This window comes from Phoca vitulina, unplaced genomic scaffold (genome assembly GCF_004348235.1).
Source record: "Phoca vitulina isolate PV1807 unplaced genomic scaffold, GSC_HSeal_1.0 scaffold49, whole genome shotgun sequence".
Classification (NCBI taxonomy): Eukaryota; Metazoa; Chordata; class Mammalia; order Carnivora; family Phocidae; genus Phoca; species Phoca vitulina.
Window position 1 is genome coordinate 2,471,659 of NW_022589752.1, and position 24,429 is coordinate 2,496,087.

The following is a 24,429-nucleotide window of genomic DNA, read 5'->3' on the forward strand; positions in this document are numbered from 1 at the left end:
TCCTCCATTGGTGTGAATAATTAGAAACCATATTGCTAAGATCATTATCTCTATTTTATTGGAAAATAGACTAGCAAATGCAAAGATATAGTAAGTACCCTCAAGGCTTACACAGTGTGTGACAGAGCCAGTTAACAGAATAAGACCCAATTCACAATGCTACATACTTATCACTCAATTACAATTTTCCCTTTCTTCTTAGAGCCTAGTGATTACCCTCTTATACAGCAAACTCTTTATGATAATGAAGAAGGATGGATAATACATGCATACATCTTACTTAAGGCATACATTTTATTTTTTTACTTTTTTTCAATTTAGTATTTCATTTTGAAATTATTTCATACTTACAAAACATTGCAAAGATAGTAGAGTTCCCAGCTTCCTCATATATTAACATCTTACAAAACCACAGTCCAATTACCAAACCCAAGAAATTAACCTCAATACAATACAGGTGGTTGATCCACAGACCTTACTGAGATTGCAACAACTGTCCCACTAATGTCCTTTCTTGGACCATGAGCCAATATTATCTGTCATGTCTTCTTAGTCTCTTTCTATTTGGGACAATTCCTCAGTCTTTGTGTTTCATGACCTTGACACTTCTTAAGAATACTGCTGAGTTATTTTATAGTATATCCCTTAATTTGAGTTGTCTGATTCCTCATGATAGAATTCATATTATGCATTTTTGGCAAGAATGTGACAGAAATGATTTTTTGTGCCTTTCTCAGTGAATCACAGGAAGGGCACATGATGCCAATACATCCCATTACAAGTGATGTTGACTTTGATTGCTTGTTTTAGGTGGTGCCTGCCAGGTTCTTCCACTGAAAAGTTACTACTCTCCCTTTTGTAATTAATAAGTATTTTAAGAGGAGATATTTTGACACTATGTAAGTATCCTATTTATTATCATATTTTCACCACTAATTTACTATCCAGTGGTGATTCTTGCCTGAAATGATTATTACTGTGGTGCTTACCAGATGGTGATTTTCTATTTCCATCATTTTCTGTAGTTATTAACTGGTATTCTACTCTTAGAAAAGAGTTTTTCTCTCCCAGATTTATTTACTTATTCAATCCTTTTTATAGTATCATGAATTATATTGAGTATAAATCAAAACTATCATTATTTTCTCGCTCAAATGTCCTAGACGTGGCCATGAGGAACCACTTCACCTTGGCTCATGTGTCTTTTCTATGTGTTTCCATCACTTTTTAGGCTTTCCTTACTTTCTTGCACCACAACATGTTCCAGTTTCTCATCATATACTTTTCCTATTCTAGTGCTAGAAACATCCATTTCTATAAGGATTATTGGTTTCTTTTGTTTGAGAATGGTATTTAGAAACCAAAATCTAGGTACTAATTGTGCTCATCACTATTGAGGTATTATTGCTTCTAGGCCTCTCAGTAGATAGAGGTAGGGGGATATATAAGTGCAAGTACACACACACACACAACTATCTATTTTTTTTATCTGTATATCTGTGATACATACTTTGTATATATGCACACACATATCATGAGTTCCTATTGATATCTCAGTTTCCAATTCAGCACCATAGGGTTTGTTCTAGCCCTCTTCATTTCTGTTACAGTGAGAAAAATAGTCATCACTCTCCATAATCCTACAACACATTTAACGCAGTTTCAGGGCACCTGGGTAGCTCAATTGGTTAAGCGACGGCCTTCGGCTCAGGTCATGATCCTGGCATTCCAGGATTGAGTCCCGCATCGGGCTCCCTGCTCAGCAGGGAGTCTGCTTCTCCCTCTGACCCTCCCCCCTCTTGTGCTTTCTCTATCTCACTTTCTCAAATAAATAAATAAAATCTTAAAAAAAAAAGCAGTTTCAGAAATGTTAACTCTGACCCCTACAAAAAACAGAGTCATTAATTTATATCATGTGAAAACAAATTTTCCAATTGCAGAATCTTAGCGTATAAAGTCTGTTTGGCAAAGTTACTTAAATTAGCTCTTTTTCCCCTACCCCATTCATTTGTAATTCTTACAAATATAGTTAAGTTTACTAGATATTTTTGTTTGTCCATTTGTTTTTCATGAGGGGCTCCCTGAACACCCTGGTTCATTTTAATTATTTATTTATTTTTGAGTATGTGAAACATTGACACAATTCCAAAAATCAGAACTACACAAAAATAAATAGATAGATGGATATATAGATAGCATTCATATAAGTGTCACTCTCCCATCACCCCTTCCACCCTATTTCCATTTTCTCAATCCCCGTTTGCTGAGTCCAACCCCTGTAAGTAACCAATTTCATTATGAGTTTCTGGTGTTTCTTTCCTAGCTGTTTGCCCCAATTAGCAGATATATGTATATTTTCTTATTTCCCTTTCATTCTAGGTAATGTACTTCTGCACTTTTTACACTTGACAGTATAGCCTGAAAATTACTCTATATCTATTCATTCTTTTTACAATTGCATGGTACCTCACTATATGGAGATGCCATAGCGTATTAGTATATTCAACTATTCTCCTGAGCATTTAGGTAGTTTTTAATATCCTACAATTATAAACAATGTCACAATCAATAACCTCGAGCTTATGATTTTCATATTGTTGAAGGTGTCTTCAGGATAAATTCCCAGAAATAGGATTGTTGGGTTAAATGGTATGTATATGTAAATTTGTTAAATATTACTTAATTCTTGTCCAAAGGATTTGTACCAACTTTCATTCCCATTAGCAATGTATGAGAATAAAGCTTGTGTTTTTATCTCTTCCCCCATATCATTTTAGGACAGATGATGAGCAACATTTGAGTGGTTGATTTATGTTTACGTCTTCTCTCTAACTATAGATATTATCTAACCATGGTGCTAACAATCAAAGAAAAGGTTTATATAAATGTAAAGGAAGAAGAACAGAAAGAACAAAGAGCTGGAAAAAATCACTCAAAAAAATTGGTTGCCTTTGATCACAACAGCTCAGGATAGAAGTATATAGCTTAGCATCTTCATTTTGAAAGCTCAACAAACCAAGATTCTGCAGTAATTTTCCCAAGATTAAGCCCTGCGTCCTTTATGTCCCCAAGTGCCATACCAATATTACAATTGACACACAGTATTACAGTTATCTGCTCACATGTTTGTCTTACATTAGACTTTATTCAGCAACATGTTTATTTCAACTCCTAGCACAATCAACATATAACACTGATGAAATTTTGTTAAAAGATCATTAAAATAAAAAGAAACATTTCTTCAGTCCTTCCTCTATGCCATATAACATCCTACATGTTTTACATGTATTGTCTTATTTCATCCTGATAACAATCATACAAAGTTGGTTTTAGTATTACCCCATTTTATAGATGAGAAAACAAAGACTTGGAGAAGACACATAACTTGTCTAAGGTGATATATTATGGGGGAAAAAAAAAACCAACTTGGGATTTGAGTAGGATTTGAACTGAGGTCTGTCTCATTCTAAAGCACATCCTGCTTACCTTTCTCCTGGATGGCAGATGGAAATAGAAGCCTTCCTGATGCAACTTACAACACACTTACATAGGCAAGTTTTATTCTGCCTACTGTGAGACCAGAGCTAATTCTATATTAAGGATTTCATTCTTGAAAGGTGGTGGTTTTAATGGTTTGCGAATAGACTCTGAAAAAGCTTTCTGAGATTTTTACCTTTTGGCAAACAAAGCTTTGGCTCCTCTGCTCCATGCACACATTTATTATACCCTTGTGACTGTGGTTTATGTGCAAGCATCTTATTTAAAAGAGTTTTTAAAAGACTGAAATGTGATTTCCTTTCTGACAGCAAAGGAAAAATAAAAAGATGTTCCTTGCCCTCCTGTTCTAATCTGTGTTTGGAAGTCAAGTCTGCAGTTCCCAGAACTCTATCACCAGCTTGCTACATTTCCATAAATCTGTCTAAGAATACAACACTGTTCACCCAAAAAAAAAAATGTAATATAAACTGTAAAACAAATGCACAGGATACCTGAATCCAATTCACCCTCATTTTGTATATAAGTGAAAATAAAGCGATGCTTTAACTCTTAGAAATGACAATATCACGTTATTTAGGTAAGTGCCACCAAATCATTATTGAAATTCTGATAGCATTTGCCTTACTGGTAAAAGAAAATTACCTGTAATGCATAGTTTAAATAATTACTTTTAAACAAAAGCTTCTTTTCTGCATTGCTTATTTATCTTTTGAGACCAACTCAGCAGGGCTATGTATTTTATTAAAATTGCCTTCAGACTGCTAATGGCAGGGCGTCTGTTAGCACAGGAAAAGTGATGGCAGTTTGACTCCTATTCCTAATATTGGGAGTTAGTCCAGACACTTAAGAGCCAGAACTCTGCTGTGCATTTGACTATGTTATCAACACTTTACTTGCTAATGATACTAGTGACAGCATTTCAATATGATGGGTCAGACTTAAATAGGAAAGCTTGTAATTGTGCTTACAGAACCAAAGAAACTCCCTCCCTCCCCCCCAAAAAAATCCCTTTTATCAGCAGATCAGCTGGTGTTAAGCTTCATGACTGGGAATTATTTGGTAAGCTTCTGTGCAATATTTTTTTTCCTTCTCTGCTTCCCACCTTGAATGGGGAGCCTCCAACAGCACCTGATATCTCCCTGTTCAGAAAATGACAACTGAAAGCCCTCCTGTGGTGCAACTGTGTGCCAACTACCCAGCAGAAGGTCACACTGATGACTCCCCTGTGGCTTTTATTTTCCCCAGGGAAATCCACAGCCAGGGCTGACTGCTTGCCAAATATGCTGAGTGCCACAAACCAGCAGTGCTAAGAACCCCCCATCTTTCTTGATGGGAAGCAGGAAGCAACTGTTCTGAACACCTGTGTCAGCTCCTGTTCCTGGGGACACCCCAGGCAAGCACTCATTCAGCATTCGGGGATAGGGCTCCCCTCCTCTGACTGGCACTTCTGACCAAAAACTTCTTCTCAGTAGTCACATGATAATAGTTGTGTTTGTCAGATCTCTATAACATCAGCATGTTTAACTACTGTTAAGGAGGATGATTTAAATCATCCGTGAGTTAAATATTTTACTCTATGTGTCTACAGGAATCAGCACAATGAATGTACTTCCTGTTATTGCACAAGTAAGAATAACATTCTCCATCACTTCCTTTTATAGCTACTCCAATGAACTCAAGGAAGAGGAGACTTGGTCTGAGCTGTGGAAAAGGCATGATGCCATAGAGAGACAAGATCTAAATCAGTCTTTTTTCCTGTAGCTGACGGAGAATAATATGCTCAGTTCAACCAGTGAAAATTCTAGTCAAGTACGGGATGGAGAAAAAGTCAGGCAATATAAATAAAATTGCCTGCCACAGGTTAAGACTCAATGAGAATACATGAATGAATGCACAATCAAATGAATGGACTCCTAAATAATTTTCAATACCTCAAAAAATTCTATAATTCAGAAATGATTATATTCCATTGAGCCCATAAAGCCTGCATTTAGTGTCTACTATTTGCAGATCACTCAGGCCAGGCCTGTGCAGAGATTAAAAATAAATAAATGAATAAATAAACCAAAGCCTACTTCAGAACCACACAGCTTGTCAAGCAGCAGAACTACAATTCAAACTTCAGAGTTTCTTGTATTTTGACTATTCCATTTGATTTTCTCCAAAATTCCACATGGCATTCAGACCCTTGGTCTTTCAGTGTATTCCCTCAGCCTGGATTGCCCTTCTTCCACTAAAGAGGAAACTTGTGCTGTCAAGTTTAAATTCGTATAGCTTCATCCTCAACTTTCCTGTCATGTTCCAGAATCTCTGCATGGATACTTCTTCAATATATCAACACTGGCATCTCAAATGTTAAGACTCTCAAAACAATCCGTGTCTCTCCACTAACAAAAATGTAAGTAAATAAGTAAAAACAACTAACTTTTTCTCATTTCCTACATCCATGATTTGCATGACTTTTATTTCAGTTACTCAAGATTTAAATTCATCCCTTACTGCTCTAGTAAGTTAAACTCTATTGATTCCATCTTTGAATTTCTGCTTGTATTTGTCCCCAGGTGTTTTTATCTTGATCCCGGCTTTCTGGATCTCTTGCTTGATGACTGTACTGGTCTCCTCTCCTCCCCTTGTAACCTCTCCCCTTTCAGTCAATCCCATACTGCCACCACATTAATTAATTAATACAAGGCACAGACCTAATCATCACCCATATTCTCTAAACAAATCAACAAAAATTTTCAATAACTTCCCAAGTCATGTTGAATTAAAAGTGAAATCACCAAAGTAAGAGTCAATGTCCTCTTTAAAGACTTTGAATTGTAAAGTCTCTTTATGTTGTAAAGAATTCAACATATCTTTACAGTCATTATTCCCTTTTTGTATACCTTGTGCTGCATGAAAACTTACTCAAGCCCAGAGACACTTCAGACACCAGGACCTTAAATATATACTAGGCAATCTTCCCCTCTCCCCCTGTAGCTAAGATCTCTGCTAGGGTAATCACATGCATCCTTTAAGACCCAGCTCAAGCGCCCTCTTGTCTATGAATGAAACTTTCTTTCTCTTCCCTAGGAACCCTCGTAGAATGTTACGTTGTAGCTCTTGTCTAGTCTTTATGACATTATATCTCACATTATAATATTTGGTATTCGATCTTCAATCTAAATTCATTCAACACGTGCTATAAGCAAAGCACTTTGAAAGGTGTGTTAGGGTTATAGTAAAGAACAAAACAGATTCACTCCCATCAAAAAGCAAAGAGAAAAAAGTCTTTCAAAAAAAAAAAAAAAAGTGTGATGGAGGATGTAGTCATTCAGGCAGTTGAATGAACTCAAGGACCAAATAAGATAATGACTAAAAATTGTCATTTGGATTTAGTGTGATGGAAGTAACTGATACCTTAGCAAGACCTGGCATGATAGAAGTGAAGAGGATTGGGAGTGGGTGGGAAGAAAGAAAACGGAGGCAGGAAGTTGAAAGTTCAGGAAACATGTATGAAGGGAGTGGTGGCTGGAGAAAGAAGTAGGATCAAAGGGAAGTTTTTGTCAATTATTTATTTTAAGGTGGGAAATTTCAGCACCTGTAAATATTAAAGCTTCCAGTAAAGAAGCTGAAGCTTCTTTATGCTGAAGAATCAGCATTTCTGGAACTGCCAAATGAAGGGAGGCGTAAGCATAGGTGGAGGAATTGGCCCTTCTGGGAGAAGGAAAACCTCCTGCACTGCCTATGGCAGAGAAGGACCTGAATCAGCCCCAGATTCAAGGAGAATTGCAGGTGTCTATGTGAAGTTGAGGTAGGCATGCCCTCTCCTTCAGTATATAATTCACAGAATAATTTCCTTATTTCTCATTTAATCATAAAGGTGATTCTTACAATTAAAAAGCCAAGAATTTAGAATAAGTAAAAATTTTTATTTATTGCATGAATATTCTGATAGCCAAATGATGGAAATCTAAGCTTAGAAACAAGCTTAGTTATCATTTTAAAACAGTTTATTAACGTATTGATTTAAAGGTTTGAAAGCTTTATGGTAAACCATTATTTGGCAGCTGGAAACTGCTGCCACAAGACTGATAACAGAAGGCAACCCCTAAATTCCTCTTTTCATGCTACTTGGATGCTTTTACAGGATAGTAGTGAGAATTTTAGAAGCAACTCTTCCTTCCAAGTATCAATAGTATCTTCTCTTAACTGATAAATTTTATGAAAATAAATATGGAGATTTTCCTCTGATATGAGATAATCTCCCTTATTTTCTCATTTATATTAAAAATGGCCACCTTTAGTGTAGGCAACTCTTAATTCAAACAATTTTTATTTACCATCTAGTACGTGCACACTGGCTTAACAACTGTAAAAGAACTGCAGAGATAACAGTAACAGTACGCTTCTCCCTGTGGGGGAAGCCGTGTTGATCACTTCTAGGCAAACCGTTTAAGACCCCAATTCAGCTGGTAAGTTTCAGAGCTGGTTCCAGAATTTATGCCCTCTAAATCCTACTAAGTTTTCTTTTTAAATACTCCATGCTTCCTCTTCATAAATAGTCCAATAGATCATGTGATAATTGTAATAAAACTATCACATAATTTCAAGCCTCTTCCCATACAAATAGAAGATAAAATTCATGACTTGTTTGTGGACTTAGACAAGGCTATGTAGTTTTCGTTGAAATTATAAATGACAAACAAATGGGGAAATCAGTATGCAAAGCTACAGTCAGATGCACATAATTTTTAAATATTACATATCATTGTCATTAATGTCCCTATTATAAAACAATAAGTTATTATACACTGCCAAAAAACACGATTCAAATTCAAAAGAATTATGCAAATTAAGGAAATGGAAAAGAAAAATGAGAGCTGCACTATTTAACATTAGCTCCTGGAACACAATCATCAGTCAATATCCTGATCTATCCAGATCAGACAATTGCCCTGATCATTGTTAATTTAAGTCTATTTTCATTCATAATTTATATTCTGTATCTAAAGAGAAAATTTTAAAATGCTTTACATACCTAGTAAGTCTGAGTGATCCTTAAAACATGTGAGCCACGTGATGTCCCTTATTGGCTAAAATCTCTTTAATGGTTTCCATCTCACTCAGAATGATAGTCAAGATCCTACTGAGCTCTACCAGGCTCTCTATGATAGACACCACTTTATCCTTCCCATTCTCAACTCTTAGTTGTCCACTCCTTACTCTTTCCCTGCCACACTGCCTTTCTTGACAATCTTTCAACATACCAAGTATAAGGAGTGTCTCTTCACCCATCTATATCGGTATGGTTCCCTCTCTCCATTTAGGTTTGTGCTTCATTTACTCCTTGACAGAAACACCTTCCTCAGACATATCTGAAACAGTCTCCCATCATTCTCTATTTACTCTGCTATATTTACTTCTTAGTACGTATCTTTATTAACATATACAGATGACTCTTGAACAACGTGGGTTTGAACTGCATGGGTCTACTTATACTTTTTTGCAGGACTCATACCTAAGTTAGCTAAGAACAGAGACTTGAGCATATGCATTGCATCAAGATATACTTGAAATTATCTCTCCTTTAAGCTGGAGGCTAGTGTTCTCTCAATACATAACAATAATAATCTGTCTGGTCTCTAATGCTAATGCTAAGAAATAACTAAATCCCTGAATCATCCAGGCAGAAGAACTTTAAGCTTAGCTCCTTTCTGAATAAGACTTTTTACTAGAAGAGATGTGATCAGACTGAAGGACAAAAGCATCTATCCCTCTGTGATGAAAACTGAAAAAACCCAATAGAAGTTGCTCTATAAAAAACCTGGATGTGGAGGAGTTAAGTTATACTCCAGGAGAGTTGTGGAAGTGATAGCCGTGACAGAGAGGTAAAGGATCCCCAAGCTTCTATAAATAACTAAGCAATTATACTGAGAGATGTAACCACTGTTCAAGACAACTGGGAGACTTCTTTGAAGCAGGAGATGAACACAAACCCATTAGTCACTCATGGGGACACTCAGGGCAATGGAGATCCCAAAGGCCAGCATGGCTTCAGCTGACAGAGGAATGGGACTAACACTAAACTTTCCACAATGGTGACAAATACTCATAGTAGACCCTTTGACTGTTGGATCTTTCCATTTACATAGAAATTGTATTTTAATTAAACTTCACTTTACACATGGTAGTCAACATTCAGTAGTTAAGATTAATGTAAGCAAATAGATTGACTCTGAAGTGTCAAGAGCTTTTAGAGGTGGATCCAAGCCCAGAGAATACAGCAGAAAAGAAAGGAAATGACTTTCATGACCCAAGTGTTATTACAATTACTTAATGTTACTACAATTACTTATTAACATTTTATATGTTTAAAGTTTTGATTCTGGAAAAGTTATCAAGAAATCTTCATTCAAAAACAGTTTATGTGAGAATAATAGAAATCCGGGTATTTATATAACTTATTAGGTAAGAAATTTTCTTCTATTCCTGAAAAATTACTTGAAGTATTTTTTTAAATCTTCAAATCCTGAAAAAAAGGATACCCAAATGCTGTACTTTTTATATAAAGGTGTTAGTCATGATTTGCAAAACTGAGAACATTCCAAGTAAGCACGTCCAAGCAATAAACAAGTGGCAAGAGACTTGAGAACTCTAGAATTGATGGCAAAAGAATGATCAGCAAATGATAAACAAATGTCCTGACCTGCTGAGTCTCCCAGTCCAATCTCTCCCACTCCCGATGTCCTTGATGTTATCTATTTCTTGCAAAGCTAAAAAATAAAATAAAATAAAATAAATGAAAGAAAAGTAGTGAGAAATCAAAGTAATTCTAAATGTCGTAGAGTTAAACAAAGTTTCTACTACAAAACTTTGGAAGAAATATTAAATAATTTAATCATAACAACTTTTTCTAGATCAGATTCACAGCCACACAGTCAGATGCATAAGACTGTGCCAGTTAGTGGTTGATGAATGAATAATGAATGAACAACTAAAAAACAAATTTTATAAATGACAGTCAAGATATAATGACAGTTGAAATGTAAAAATGCGAACCAGTTATTTTGGAGCTATATCAATTAAATCGCTTTTAAAAATCTTTATATTATTAATTTATTCATATAAGCACATGCATGAATATGAACCCTGGGCCTAGTTTTATAGAGAAAAACAATTGTAACCTTCTTTATAGTCCTTGATGGTTAACTTAAAATACACTTATAAGGCAACATTACTTACAGCTAGAGTACTATGGAAAACATCCTAATGGGCATTAAGATTTATTAAATACAGACTATTACTTATCAGGGCACAGTGCTATGTTATACTAGGACAGTAAGTTGTATAAGAATAAAAGTTTACAAACTCACTGGATAATTTCTAGATTAAAAACAGTACGAATAAAAACAGCAAAATAAAAGCAGAAACACCTTATTTATACCCAGTTGCTCTTTCATAGTCATACTCCAGTGTGATAAAGACCAGGTTTGTTTTTTGGGGGTTTGGGGGGTTTTGGTTTGGTTTGGTTTTAGAGAGGGAAGGGGGGAGGGGCAGAAGGAGAGGGAGAGAGAGAATCTTAAGCAGGCTCCATGCCCAGTGCAGAGTAGGGCTCCATCTCACAACCTTGAGGTCATAACCTGAGCCAAAATCAAGAGTCCGATGCTAAACTGACTGAGCCACCTAGGTGACTCAAAGACCATGGTTTAATCATTGGTCCTATGACAGAAGAGCTATATGCCTTTGGAAATTTATCAACCCTTGTGGAAGCTTACTTTCTTGATCTATAAAATGGTTTCATTTCATTTTGTCATGAATTCAGAAATCCCCCCAAAATCAATACGTACAACTATTTTATCATGATTTTATTATTTCCTTACAGATGTAGAATAATTTTTATAAGGATAAGTTCATCACCTATTCTACCTTTTTAAGCTTTGGTCCCCAAAATGTTTAGTTCTATTGTTTCAAAATGTTTAAACATGTGTTCATGATTTTTGTGACACTGCACCATGATTATTAAATAGTATAAATATAAATTATATAAATTTTATGCCCTGGGATGGTGGAGTTACCTGTGTCATTAACTGGATTATGTAGTTGGTATTTTAAAAAGACTTAAAAATGATACTTTTAGGAAAATAGAATTCTACTTCTAGAATATTGGTCTTACATACCATAATCACAGGTTTGGAGGTGATCTAGGCCCAGACTACTTGCATAACTTTTGATTATTAGTTTATAAAGACTTTTCATTTTTAAAAGCCTCAATAATTTTGGGTGACTTCTGGAGTACCTAAATTCTTTTAAAGTATATAAAACAGTAAAAAGAAATAATACACCAAGACCTGCTGGAATTTATCCTAGGAATATAAAATTGGTTTAACATTTAAATATCAAATAATGGAACATACTATATTAATAAAATATAAAATCATACAATCATTCAATAGATGTGAATAACATCTGACAAAAGTCCAACACCTTTTCATGATAAAAACACTCAATAACCTAGCAATAGAAGAAAACTTCCTTAATCTAATACAGAGAGCATCTACAAAAAAACCTACAACTATCATACTTAATGGTAAAAGACTGACTGGTTTCCCCCCAGATCAGGAATAAAACAAGGATGTACACTCATACCACTTCTATTCAGCATTGTACTGGAGATTACAGCCAGGTTTGTTAATAAAGAAAAAGAAATTTAAAAAATCCAGATTGAAAAGGAAGAAATAAAACCATCTATTTATAGATAATATTATTTTTATTTAGAAAATCTAAAGGAATTCACTGAAAACACTATTAGGAAGGAAGGAAAGAAGGAAGAAAGAAAGGGAGAGAGAAAGAAAGGGAAAGAGAAAGAAAGAAAAAGAAATCTGGTCTACCTTCCTGTTTCCTGCCACAGAGCTTCAAAAACTTTTGGAATTCACTGAGTGATAGATATGCCTTTGTTATGCTATGACTTGACTCATAACAGAGCCCCTAGATAGCTTCAGGATGGGAGAGGTTGTGAAAAAAAGCAATCATGTGATTTGAGGACTGGAACTTTTCAGGATCCTACCATCCCAGACTCTGAGGAGAGGAGAGGGGCTGGAGATTGAGTTTAATCACAAGGTTAATGATTTAATCAATCATGCCTATGTAATGAAACCTCAAGAGAAGCTCTAAAACAATGAGACTCAGAGAGCTTCCTGGTTGGTGAACATATTGATGTACGGGAGGGTGGTGCACCCTGACTCCACAAAAACAAACTCCTGTGCTCGAGACACTTCCAGACTTGTCCTATGTATTTCTTTATCTGGGCTATTCATTTGAAGCCTTTATAATAAAACATTAATAATAAGTATAGCAGTTTCATGAGTCTGATGAGTCATCCTAGTGAATTACTGAAGCTGAAGGAGTGTCATGAGAACTCCCAATTTTGTAGCCAATTCTGCCAGGCAGAAGTACCCATTGCCTGGGGACCCCACTTGCAGTTACCTTCTGAAGTAAGGGCAGTCATTGGGGACCTTACTCTTTAATTTCTGGGATCTGATGCTAATTCCAGATAGTGCCAGATTGAACTGAATGATAGGACACCTAGTTGACATCTGAGAATTACTATTGGAACACAATAGTCTTTTCAACAAATGGTTTGGGGAAAACTGGATATCCATATGCAAAAGAACAGAATTGGACTCCTACCTCAATACCATGCAAAAAAAATAACTCAAAATGCATATTACTAAATGTAAGAGTTAAAACTATAAAACTCTCAGGAGAAAGCACAAATATTCATAACCCTGAATTTGGCAATGGTTTCTCAGACACAACTCCAACAGCTAAAACAAGTAATTAAAAAATTGATAAATTGGATTACACCAAAATATAAAAGCTTTGTGCTTCAAAGTACACAATCAAGAAAGTATCGAGCACTCTTTTGTCTCAGGAGCAATAAAAAAAATAGAGTAAAAAGGCAACCTATAGAATAGGAGAAAATATTTGCAAATCATACATCTGATAAGGACGTATATCCAGAATATATAAAGAACTCTTTCAACTCTATAATAAAAAGTTAAGCAACCCAATTAAAAATGGGCAAAGAATCTGAATAGGCATTTCCCCAGAGAAGATATATAAATGGCCAATTAACACATGAAAGATAATAACATCATTTAGCCATTAGGAAAATGCAAGCCAAGACCACAATGATATACCACTTCACATCCACTAGGATGACTAATAAAAAAAGATAGGTAATAATAAGTGCTGATGAGATTGTAGAGAAATTGTACATCAAATGTGCATCAAATGTAAGAATGTGAAATTCTGCAGGTGCTTTAGAAAATAGTTTGGCAGTTCCTGAAAGGTTAACTATAGAGTTACTATATAACCCAGCAATTTCACCCCAAATACATACACAAAAGAAATGAAAAATGTCTGTCTATATAAATACTTGTACATGAATGTTTATAGCAGCATTATTTATGAGAGTCAAATGAGGCAACAACTTAAATGTCCATCAACTGATGAATGAATAAACAAAATTTAGGTATATCCATACAATGGAATATTATTCAGCCATAAAAAGGAATAAACTACATGTTAAAACATGGATGAACCTTGAAAAGATACCAAAAGAAAGAAGCCGGTAACAAAAGACTATCTATTGTATGACTCCATTTATAAGAAATGCTCTGAATAGGTAAATCTATAGAGACCTAGAGACATATTAGTGGTTACCTAGAGTTACAGAGGAAGCAAATTTGGAGTGGGGAGTGACTACTAATGAGTATGGAGTTTTTGTCAGATTAAAATGTTCTCAAATTATATTGTGATGATATTGAACAACTCCTTGATTTACTAAAAAACACTGAATTGCACGCTTTAAATGAATACATTGTAAAGTATATAAACTATAATTCAACAAAACAGTTTTTTACAAATTACATAGTACAAAACAAAGACACATTAATATAATTTTGTTCCCATTTTTAAATGGAAAAGTACCCCCATCTGCCTTGAAAAATCTAAACATGTTAAGATAATACAAAAGAAATTTTATATTTTGATAGACTATTTCTTGACAGATAACATTAATGGCAGGCCAAGTTTAAATACCAACAATAAAATAATAGGAAGATATTCTACTTTTAAACTAGTCGTCACAGATTAGTCTTTCAATAGAGTTCAAGTATTATAATACAATCCAAGTATAATTGTTACTTTATCAGCACTGATAGTGAAGGGAAAAATTTATTAATTCAAACTATGGCAATAGCTCAGAATACAATTCGTTAAAAGTTGGAAATCACATAGATACTTTAGTGATTTTAGAATTCTCCATTTAAGAATGACTGTTATAAAACTTTAGCTGCCAAACAAAACTAGGTAAGTATATGAGGAAACATATACTTTAAAAATATCAGATTTCAGTGACATAAAATTGAACTTTCCCAATACTACCTATTTAACTTTTTTTTTTTTTTTTTTTTTTTAAAGATTTTATTTATTTATTTGACAGAGAGAGACACAGCGAGAGAGGGAACACAAGCAGGGGGAGTGGGAGAGGGAGAAGCAGGCTTCCCGCCGAGCAGGGAGCCCGATGCGGGGCTCGATCCCAGGACCCTGGGATCATGACCTGAGCCAAAGGCAGCCGCTTAACCGACTGAGCCACCCAGGCGCCCCTTAACTTTTAATTTTAATATGAATTCATTAAAAAATAGAGGCTACATTATCCTGTAAGACCATTTCACATTTACTTAACTTCATAATGGTAAGAGTGATATGATTAAGCAGCTTGATCCATTCCAGTTATACAACCTACAGTGGTTAATCCCTTTATTTAATACATGTTTGATTATTCATGTATATTTTCTGCTATTGAAATTTAAATAAGGCTCCCTTCCCTTCTCTAAAGTGGGTGCACACATTGCTTTAACTTAAATTGGGGATTTGCTGAATAACAGCCATCTATTCTCTCATCTATTCCACAAAAAGTTACTGAGTACTTATCATCAGATATTGATTATGTTAGAAGGTAAAATACAGAGATAAATAGCACATGTGTTTTGGGATGATCCAGAATTGACTATGAGTTCAGGGCTCGACTTATAGGTGGCAAAACCTTTCTCAATGTTAGCTTCCTCATCTTTAAGGTGATAATTGAACTAATGAGTTTACAGAACCCAAAAATCAACATTAATTTCTCTTTTTTGGTTTACTCTGAAGGCTAGTAAGATTAATCACACATGGATTCTGCACTTCAGAAATTAATAGTACAGCAGATATTATAATGTGTGTAAATAAATTAACTAAGGTGAAAAATTATTAAGTAGGAATTTATAGTGATAAAATAAGATGTGAGGTGATCCCTACCAGATATACATAATAGAGCATCATCACTATCACCAAATGGAAATAGTATTATGTAGTTGACTAGCAAGCTAATTAAGCAATTATTAAGTAAAAAAATAGAAGATCAATAATCTTAGTTTGTTCCCAGGAAATTCTGAGTAACTGCAAGTAAAGCTGAACATTATAGAAAAGATGGTTACTTCTTAGTATCATTCCTTAAGATAATGAATAAAAATACCACAATTCCTCTATTGAGAATTTGTTAAGTCTGGCTATCCTAGCTCCAGCACTTATTCATGACCACTGGAAAGTTACTTTATGTCTTGGTTCCTTCATTTTCTCATCTTTTAAATGGGAATTATAATAATGTGTGCCTTAGGGTGGTTAGTAGTATTAAATGAGTTAATGCATGTCAAGTGCAAGAGGTTCTAGTACATTGAGTACCACTGAGTATTACTGTAGCTAGTTAGGGTTATATCATCTTATTACTCTTATTATAATCTTTTGTGCCATAGCAAGAATGTACAGATATTTTATTTTTATTTTTATTATTTTTTTAAAGATTTTATTTATTTATTTGACATAGAGAGACAGCGAGAGAGGGAACACAAGCAGGGGGAGTGGGAGAGGGAGAAGCAGACTTCCTGCTGAGCAGGGAGCCCGATGCGGGGCTCGATCCCAGGACCCTAGAATCATGACCTGAGCCGAAGGCAGACACTTAACAACTGAGCCACCCAGGCGCCCCTGTACAGGTATTTTAATTAAATTTTAATTACCATTCAATGGGAAGACAAAATGTTGTAAGCGAAGATTACTCCTAGATGCATACTGGAAAAATGAGGACTTTTCCTATCACTTATAATGGCCTGCAGAATGAAGTTCTATGACTAACTAGACTATACTATGTACCTTTGCAATGGGCGGAGAATGAAGAAGCAGTTCTCCCAAAGGAAAGGACGTGTATGGGTAATGCAGCATGTCGAAATACAAAACAACGGTTGCCTACCTACATCTACTATGTAAATAGGGATAGTCTTTACTGTAATTTGTTTTTTTTTTTTTAATTTAACTGAACTCAAGATGTTGAACAAAGGAGTGATTTATATAAAATTAGACCTCTTTAATCAAAAAGTCCTTATAAGACTGAAGGGAGTTTCCTCTCCCTCACCTTCCACATCTAATTAACCATTGAATCATGCTAATCCCATCTCTTAAATATCTATAAAATCTGTTCCTTCCCCTTCATTTCTCTAGCTATTGCCCTTCTCTACACTCTTGTTCTTCTCTTACTTTGACTATAATAAGTTCCTCAGCTATTCTCATTGCTCCTGTCCCAAGCACTACACATGGGACAACTTGAGCATGTTGTGCCATTCTCTACCTGCTCTCCCTCAAGACTCAACCCAATTATTTTACCTTCTCAAATGAAGTCTTTCCTAACTCTCCAAGGAATACTGAAGAACTTCTCATTTCACAGGACCCACAAATGGTAAGTTAGCATAGATATGGATGTATCCAATTATGAATTTTACCAAGTTAGCACAAGTTTTTATTATAAAAACCCATGCTGGAAAGGTATGGTAAAGTCAGGCTTTCATATGTGGTTAGTGAAAGTTGAAGTGGTTCAAATATTTGGATCATATGTATCAGCAATCTTACACATATTCATATATAAATTTATTTCTGAGATTATACCCTGAGGAAATAATTATTTTTTTATATTATATATTATATATATATATATAATATATATATATAAAATATAAAAGGAATGAGTCCAAATGGCTAACAATAGGGCATTGGTTAAATAAACTATGGATCATTTCCCTACTAATTGGTTCAGGAAAATGAGGCTTAGTAATTAGCAGAGCCCAGATCCATATACACAATCCTGTGATTCCAGCATCCAAAAGTTCCTAAACACTAATCTTGTTTGAAAATATTAATGTTCGAAAATATTAATTCGGTTTACTAGGCAGAGTTCTGTGGTTTATATAACCAAGGACACACACGCACACATACACGATATAAAAATGACCCAAAGGAGAAAAAAATGACTCAAAGGATAAATGCCAAAATGTTACAATGTTAATTTTAGAATTACAGGAATTTCTTACTTTCTTCTTTTGCTAATCTACATTTTCTAAACATTTAATCAATAAACTACATAACTTTTATAATAACCAAAAGACTTTCATACAAATTGTATGCTGCTATTTAAGTGATGGAAAGAAAGGATTTTTCCAAAGATTCTGAGTTGGCACCTCATAATAATCTGACCTCATAATAATTTAATCTTTCTCTTCAGCACACAGAAGCCCTCTAGGGGTTCCTATCCAGGTTCATTTCCTGTGTAGTACCCAAAAGTCTTTAAAAAAAAAAAAAAACATTTATTGACTTATTTTACTATGTATTAGATACCTTATCTACACTAGCTCCTTACTTCACAACCACCTATGAAGTGTGCATTATTAATACTTAACGAATGAGGATACTGAGTTGAACTTAATTGTCCATAGTTACATGGTCAGCATGTGGCAGATCTGGGACTTGAACCCAAGACTGCCTGACATCATAATCCATTTTCTTTCCAATAGACCACATATACCTCTTCAAAATATACCTATGTATTAATTCCCCACTTCATTTTAAGTGTTTGTTAATGTATCAAATAAAGTAATTATTACTAGTATGGAAATGAGCTAGTCAGGTTACAGTGGAAAAAATACAAGAATTGGAGGCCTCCCCCCACCACCTGTCACTACCCCCTTCTTCCTTTTATTTCCTGCATAGCACTTACCATCTCTAAAATTAGTTTTATGACCTTACCTATTTTCTTCATTGCTTTGCCTCTAGCATCTAGAACCGTGCCTGACTTAAATTGGAGTTTAATACTTAGTAAATGAATAAACAAATGTATTCATGAGAACAGGTGAAAATTCCTCTGGGCTTTTAAATTCTCATTTCTTTAATGGAAAACTGCCTAAGGTGGTTTTTTTAAATTTTATTATGTTATCTTAATCACCACACATTACATCAGTAGCCATCACCAGGCTAACCCATCCCCCCACCCCCTCCCCTCTAGAACCCTCAGTTTGTTTTCACCAGGCTAACCCATCCCCCCACCCCCCTCCCCTCTAGAACCCTCAGTTTATTTCTCAGAGTCCATAGTCTCTCATGGTTCATCTCCCCCTCCAATTTCCCGCACTTCATTTTTCCCTTCCTACTATCTTCTTTTTTTTTTTAACATATAATGTATAAGGTTTTTATAAGCTTAAATTCATTCAGTCAAACTACTTACTGAGCACCTACTATATGGCAGATATCTAAGCAAGATGATAATTACAGCAAACAAAACAACAGACAAAAATCTCTCATGCATCTTATACTGATGGTGATCAGTACTTTGGAGACAAAACAGCTTGTTTGTAGGAATCTGAGAGGAGACTCTGCAACTGGGTAACTGAGAAAGAAGACATTTAGTAGGGAGGTGAAGGAGTAAGACATGCATACTGGGGAAAGAACTTTTCAGGTGGTGGGAACAGCATGCTGGTGTGACTGTATTTTCGGAGTGGCTGTAATGCAGTAAATGAATGAGAATTAACAGGAAATGAGATCAGATAAGTAAGGAAGGGGCAAGGATGGGTTGTGTAAGGCCTTATAGGCATTGTAATAATATTGGCTTTTATTCTCAGAGAAATTAGCAGCCATTGAACGGGTTTGAGCAAAAGTGGAACATTCTGTGACTTAGGTTTTTAATGCGCTCAGCATTTCTCAACGGGGTTGCTACTGGTATTTTGGGTGGGCAACTCCTCTTTGTCCTGACCACTGAGCCCATGGTTGGTCATTTAGCACCTCTAAATGCCAGTAGTTATCCCCAGACCTTTTGACAACTAAAAATGCCCCCACTTATTTTCAGAGCTATGTTATAAATCAACTGAAGGTAGGTTTAAAGAGCCTATTTTAATATTCCAGGCAATAGTTTGTGTTATCTTGAGCCAAAAATGTAATGGTAAATTCAGGATATATATTTTTGCAGATAGGATTTGCCAGTGAATTGGATATGGATGTGAGTGAAAGCTAGAAGTCAAAGGATGACTCCCAGGTGTTTGGAATCAGCAAACAGGATGGAGTTGCTATTCACTGAAGTCGTGAAGACTGAATATGGATGAAGCAGCTTTGGTGAAGAAAGCAGGAATTCAGTCAAGACACATTAAGAACCACTATGTAAAAACATATATATCTATATTTTATGGGAGAATTTTGTAAAATGGGGTAATGGGCACTACTGCTGAACTGATGGATTTTGTTAGGGTGTGTTGGATAGAGTTAATAGAAATAAATATTAGATAAATGAATAAATGATTACTAATAGCTAATAGTAATGGATTAACCAATGTAAGCATTCAGATTATGTCAAGAAAAGTTTTTCTTTTCTTTTTTTTAAATATAATCCAAAGGAATGAGTCTAATTGTGGAATTTCAAATGATAAATGGTTTGGAAGTAGGCAGGCTTTTAATGCTGTTAAAATCCCACCAGGCCCATATTGCATGGAGTAGATGTCCTACAGTGAAATTAGGCTCAGCCTTGGGAAAACAGTGGGTGCTCAACTGTCCTGTACCTCATACTGACTAAGCACCACCACTTCCAACACTGTAGAGTCAACAGTCAATAAATGCAAACTTTTCTACATCCATGGACAATTTAAGGATTTCAGAGGAAAAGCTGTATCTAGACATGGTTTAGACACTATCAGTTAAATTTAGTCGTTCTTCTGGAGACAGAACAAATAATCTGAATCGACACGATGAGCTCATTGATACAAACACACAATTTGGAGTTGGCAGGAGGAAGTGTCCAGTTGCATCACTGCTGGAACTTTTCCTAGCGATAGGATTCTACCTGCTCATATGAGTAAAAAAGTCACATTTTGAGCAGCAATGCTCATCATAGAAACATGACGTTTCCCTCCAAATGTGTTGAATGACCAAACTCTTATCATCAGAACAGTTTCATTCTCTTTGGATTTATATCACATTTATGAACAGTCTCTCCCAGTATTTTCTATTAATATCCCCCATGATTTGACACAAGGGCGCTATCTGCCTTCAAAAAGAAGTCCTCGCGCTCACACCTACCCGAGCACACTTGGCTTCCTTCAGAACATGGCATCATTGTGCAGACTGACTTGGCTTGTGGCTGGACACCCACCCCCTTTCTCTCTGTAACAGTAGCGGAGGGCAAGTGGATGCCATGCTTCAGTCAACGTGCATCTCCAATCACCGGGCAGCTCAAGAAGTTAGAAGGTTCATGCAAAGGTGGTCACCTGAATTGAAGTGGGAGGACTGTGATAAAGAAGAACTAGTGGCAGACAGATGTCCCATGGGCTTCACATTGTGGTTTCACAGAAGGACATACTGTGTCATAATGAATTACTGCTAATTTGAGCCAGCAGTACTGTTAGATTGAGCCCGGCAACCCAGAATGACAAACAGTGCCTGCAAGATCATCTAATGAGGGGACAAGGCTGCTCCCGTAGCACCGCTTCACTCAATTAGTGGACAAGGCTTTTAATGCTGCTCCGCACAACTAAAGCAATTTTGATTACTTAGAGAGGAGTCTCCATTTAGAATGTTTCGGAAGCTGAAACAGGGTTTCTTTCTTTCTTTTTTTTTTTTTTCCCCTTTAATATAATTTATCTTGAGAGTATTTGAATGTAATGAGCTATTTGAAAGCCAATCACATTATTTCCTATTTTTCCCTAAGTAATATGGAAATACATTTTTTAAAAAGTTCAAATGTTAGAATTTGCTCTAGCAAATGAAATGTAAATAAGATAGCAAATGATTAAGGATACGCCGAGGATGTGTGTGTATGTGCGCGCGCACACGCACGCGCGCGTGTGTGTGTGTGCATGCGGGCACTATGTGTGTCTCTCCGTGCCAGAATTACAGTTGGTGAATTTCATTTCATCAGCCAACATTATCAGGAGGGTTGCATATTTATTCTATATATCCACATTTAAAAAAAAAAATTCCAGATCTTGCCTTCTTTGGCTGGGAGCACTTCTATTTCCTAGCTTTTGATATGGAGAACTGACGTTTCTACTTAGTTATTTTTTTTTCACTATGTCACTGCATGATGAAAAGCACTCATATGTGTAATGGTACAACTTTCTTTAATATCGTGATCACTGACTTATAACTAAACAGAGGCTATTTAGGCTTAGCAAATTCCTTTCATTCTCATTAGAAACACACAGGGTGCTCACTCTATACATCGCTCTAGGCATCTTCTGGCTTTCTATCCAGGCCGTGTGTGTAATTCTTAGACTGCTTGCACTCTGTGAAATTCTATGAAATTTTGCCTATTTAAGTAGAAGGTCATTGAGTAAAAGGAATTACTCAAGTGCCAGACACAAAGTAGGTGCCAATAAATTTTTATTAAACTGACCACAAAGTCTACAACAAATAAAGAAAGTAAACCTCATGATTCACTTTGCTTCCCTCAAGTGAACAGCAACACCAGGATCAAAAGTTGAGAATATGACTCTATATAGGTATACCTTACCCATCATCATAATTGTGGTTTCCCCACCCCCCAAAAAATTGCATAAAGCAGGTCCAATACAAGCCAACATATTTTTTTTAGAGCCGGGGTAGAGGCAGAGGGAGAGGGAGAGAGAGAATCTTAAGCAGGCTCCACGCACAGCACAGAGCCCAACGCTGGGCTCCATCTCACGGTCCTGAGATCATGACCTGAGCCCACATCAAGAGTTGGATGCTTAACCGACTGAGCTACCCAGTAGCTCCCAATACAAACCAACTTTTAAATAATGTATATCTTCACATCTTTGTTTTATAAAAGAGATATATAACCATGCTGAAGCAGTCATCCAGAGCAGAAGCTAGAGAAAAGTTTAAAATCCTAACATTTTGGGTGATTGCAAAACCCATTAGTTGAATAAATTAACAATTATTGAACCTTATCATAGCCATGTTTCATTTTCTTAAAATAATTTTAATTATTACTACTTTCTTGCCTCCAGAAAGGTTAACTCCAAAAGCGTGTTACACCTTCAAGGAGATGGTTATGTATTAGTAAAAAATGGCACATTATTGGTATTGTTCTTCTAGTAAATAGAAAGAAAAAGAAAAAACAATGTGGCTCAGGAGGCAAGTAATATTTCCTATAATGTATGTTTTTAATAATTGTAAAGACTCAGAAACTGGCAAAGAGTATGCACTGATTGTGTATGCCCCTCTCCCGAGAATACATGATATAAAATCACATCATTGGCTCAAATTATTGCCAAAATAGAGAAAACTATTAATAGTTTCATTTACTTTCCTCTCTCATCAAAAGACTACTAGCATGGGAGAGGAAGAAGTGCTTCCTGTTAGTTGTAGAAATGAAAGAAAAATAATAATTAAGGAATAAATTTAATGGGAAAGTACCAGTAATAGATACAATTCAGTTGGTATCAATCTCTTAAGTGCCTCCCCTTCATTTCCTCTTTGTTCTTTAGTAGACTATCAGTCCAAAGTACCAACAACAATTATCATTCAGCTTACCATCAATGTTAGTATCAAACATCACAGATATTTTCCCATCCCTTGTTGATTAATTTTTATTTTGCAAATATATATAGTATTTGCATGGTCCAAAGTCAAAACTATATATAAAGGTAACTCTGGGGAGACTTCCATCCCCATCCCTTCTATTCATTCCCACCCACATATTATATGTAATTATTTTTATTAATTCTGGCTTATTCCTATATTTCTTTTCTTATAAAAATAAGCAAATATGTATTTATTCTTATTTGTCCTTCTTTCTTGTGCAAAATGTAGCCTACTATATACTATGAGTAAAGTACAGAAAAGTAAAGAGTCTATATATACTCTTTGAAGGTTTTAAATTTTTCACTAACTATGCATCCTGGAAATGTCTCCATATTAGTGCCCAGAGATCTTCCTCATTATCTCTTATAACTGCATGATACTTCATTATATGGACATACTTTCATTTATTCAATAGGTCTTTTATAGGCAGGGATTTAGGTTATTTACAGTATTTTGAAATTGCATATAATTTTATAATTAATAACCTGCATGAGTATTTTTTTTAAATCCTCATACAATTCCCAGAAAATTGCTGGTGGGTAAGGCGGTTGCCTGAGTCTACTCTGGCTGTCAGTTGCCTCTACATTTCTGATATGGAAGAGGAGTAGGACTGGGAAGCCTGAATTACCTTTGATGTTTTCACTGGAGCTCACATTTATTCCTAGTCTTGAATATAAATCTCTGTGAGAAAAGCAATTATGAAATAGTCTTGGTTGATACTAAGAGAAAATGAATTTTAGAATTTTTAAATTTTTTTCTTTCTTTCACAAGACTTTTTTGAGACCTTAGACTAACCTAGATCCACTAGAAGTTCTTAAAACATAAGAGCCAGGAAATATTTGCCTACATACAAACATCTTTGTAGCAAGAAACAACCCTTAACTTTCTTTAAATTGAGAACTCATATTAAAGGCTTGAAAATAGTGATTAAATGAATGAATGAATGAACCTACTGTACTCCAGTCTGACACAAAAACTTAG

The 24,429-nt window shown here is 35.4% G+C and overlaps 1 protein-coding gene across 12 annotated transcripts in view; it reads right to left on the bottom strand.

Annotated features, from left to right (window-relative positions):
* The window catches only part of SOX5 (SRY-box transcription factor 5), a 1,002,891-nt gene that overhangs the window by 644,708 nt on the left and 333,754 nt on the right, over window positions 1-24,429 (bottom strand). Inside the window, exon 2 of one of the 12 annotated variants that reach the window (XM_032432685.1) lies at window positions 10,190-10,256. The exons of the other annotated variants lie outside the window; for them this stretch is intronic. The gene's annotated coding sequence lies outside the window, so the exon portion shown is untranslated. The remainder of the gene's footprint in view (window positions 1-10,189; window positions 10,257-24,429) is intronic. 12 annotated transcript variants of the gene reach the window in all.